Genomic DNA, 2,500 nt, shown 5'->3' with positions numbered 1-2,500 from the left:
AAAAGATGTGCTGCTGGTGCACTGGCCCTGCTTAAATTCTCTCTCCATTTGGCCGAGGCAGTGAGTCGGCCTCCTCTCTCCTCTACGGTCGAAAAAGATGTGCTGCTGGGGCACTGGCCCTGCTTAAATTCTCTCTCCATTTGGCCGAGGCAGTGAGTCGGCCTCCTCTCTCCTCTACGGTCGAAAAAGATGTGCTGCTGGAGCACTGGCCCTGCTGATGTGCTCTCTCCATTTGGCCGAGGCAGTGAGTCGGCCTCCTCTCTCCTCTACGGTCGAAAAAGATGTGCTGCTGGAGCACTGGCCCTGCTGATGTGTTCTCTCCATTTGGCCGAGGCAGTGAGTCGGCCTCCTCTCTCCTTTACGGTCGAAAAAGATGTGCTGCTGGTGAACTGGCCATTGCAGCTACTCACATTGAGCATGGCCCTTGCCCTCCAGCAGGCCCCGCGGACCCACATACTCCTCTGCTCTACTCCCACACTAGCTTCTTCTCCTGCAGTTACCCTCCACCACATATCCAGCATGGCCCTTGACCTCCAGCAGGCCCCGCGGACCCACACTTAAGCCCCCCCCCCACTAACAAAGCAAAACACCACTGGCAAAATCCTCGTGCCCCTGGTACTCCAGAAAGTAAATTGAAACGTGCCCCTGGTACACTGAGCAGAAACACTTTGCCCCACACACATACACACTCCTGGTGCCTATGGTACGACAACTTTTCTCCGTGCCCCTGGTACACTGAGCAGAAACACTTTGCCCCACACACATACACACTCCTGGTGCCTATGGTACGACAACTTTTCTCCGTGCCCCTGGTACACTGAGCAGAAACACTTTGCCCCACACACAGACACACTCCTGGTGCCTATGGTAGGACAACTTTTCTCCGTGCCCCTGGTACACTGCGCAGAAACACTTTGACACACACACACACATACACACACACTCGTCGTGCCTATGGTACGACAACTTTTCTCCGTGCCCCTGGTACACTGTGCAGGAACACTAAGCCACAGACACACACACTCGTCGTGCCTATGGTACGACAGCTTTTCTCCGTGCCCCTGGTACACTGAGCAGAACAACTTTGCCACACACACACTCTTCGTGCCTATGGTACGACAGCTTTTCTCCGTGCCCCTGGTACACTGAGCAGAAACACTTTGCAAAACACACACTCCTGGTGCCTATGGTACGACAGCTTTTCTCCGTGCCCCTGGTACACTGAGCAAAACAACTTTGCCACACACACACACACACACACACACACACACTCCTGGAGCCTATGGTACGACAACTTTTCTCCGTGCCCCTGGTACACTGCGCAGAAACACTTTGCCACACACACACACACACACACACACACACACACACACACTCTCCTGGTGCCTATGGTACGGCAACTTTTCTCCGTGCCCCTGGTTCACTGCGCAGAAACACTTTGCCACATACACACACTCTCCTGGTGCCTATGGTACGACAACTTTTCTCCGTGCCCCTGGTACACTGAGCAGAAACACTTTGCCCCACACACATACACACTCCTGGTGCCTATGGTACGACAACTCTTGTTCGTGCCCCTGGTACACTGACCAGAAACACTTTGCCACCTCCGCTGTACGCACCCTCCTCCCTAGCTAATTTGCAATCTCCCCCACCTCCAGGGGGACCACCATGACAACTCCCTGACTCCCTTACGGCTGAACAAGATGCATGCTTCTCCACTGGCCCTGCTGAAATTCCCTCTCCATTTGGCCGAGGCAGTGAGTCGGCCTCCTTTCTCCTTTACGGTCGAAAAAGATGTGCTGCTGGCGCACTGGCCCTGCTGAAATTCCCTCTCCATTTGGCCGAGGCGGTGAGTCGGCCTCCTGTCTCCTTTACGGTCGAAAAAGATGTGCTGCTGGTGCACTGGACATGCTGAAACTCCCTCTCCATTTGGCCGAGGCAGTGAGTCGGAACTCCTGTCTCCCTTACGGTCGAAAAAGATGTGCTGCTGGTGCACTGGCCCTGCTGAACTACTCACATCGAGCATGGACCTTGCCCTCCAGCAGGCCCCAGGGACCTACATCACACCTTGCTCTTGTCTCCCTTACAGCTGAAAAAGATCCATGCTTGTGCACTGGCCCTGCCTAAATTCCCTCTCCATTTGGCCGAGGCAGTGAGTCGGCCTCCTGTCTCCTTTATGGTCGAAAAAGATGTGCTCCTGGCGCACTGGCCCTGCTGCTACTCACATCGAACATGGACCTGGACCTCAAGAAGGCCCCAGCGACCCGAATGCTCCCCTGCTCTTGTCCCCCAGTACCTTTCCTTCTCCTGCAGTTACCCTTCCACCGCATATCCAGCATGGCTCTTGACCTCCTGCGGGCCCCGGGGACCCACATTCTCCCCTGCTCTAGTCCCCCACTAGCTCGCCTTTCTTGCAGTTACGCTCCACCACATATCCAGCATGGACCTTGACCTCCAGCAGGCCCCAGGGACCCACACTTAAGCCCCCTCCCACTAA

The sequence above is a fragment of the Neolamprologus brichardi genome, unplaced genomic scaffold (assembly GCF_056152115.1).
Source record: "Neolamprologus brichardi isolate AB-2024 unplaced genomic scaffold, ASM5615211v1 NODE_ptg000120l+_length_41444_cov_1, whole genome shotgun sequence".
Taxonomy (NCBI): domain Eukaryota; kingdom Metazoa; phylum Chordata; class Actinopteri; order Cichliformes; family Cichlidae; genus Neolamprologus; species Neolamprologus brichardi.
The sequence above is the reverse complement of the archived record's forward strand: the minus strand, read 5'-3'. Positions refer to the sequence as shown.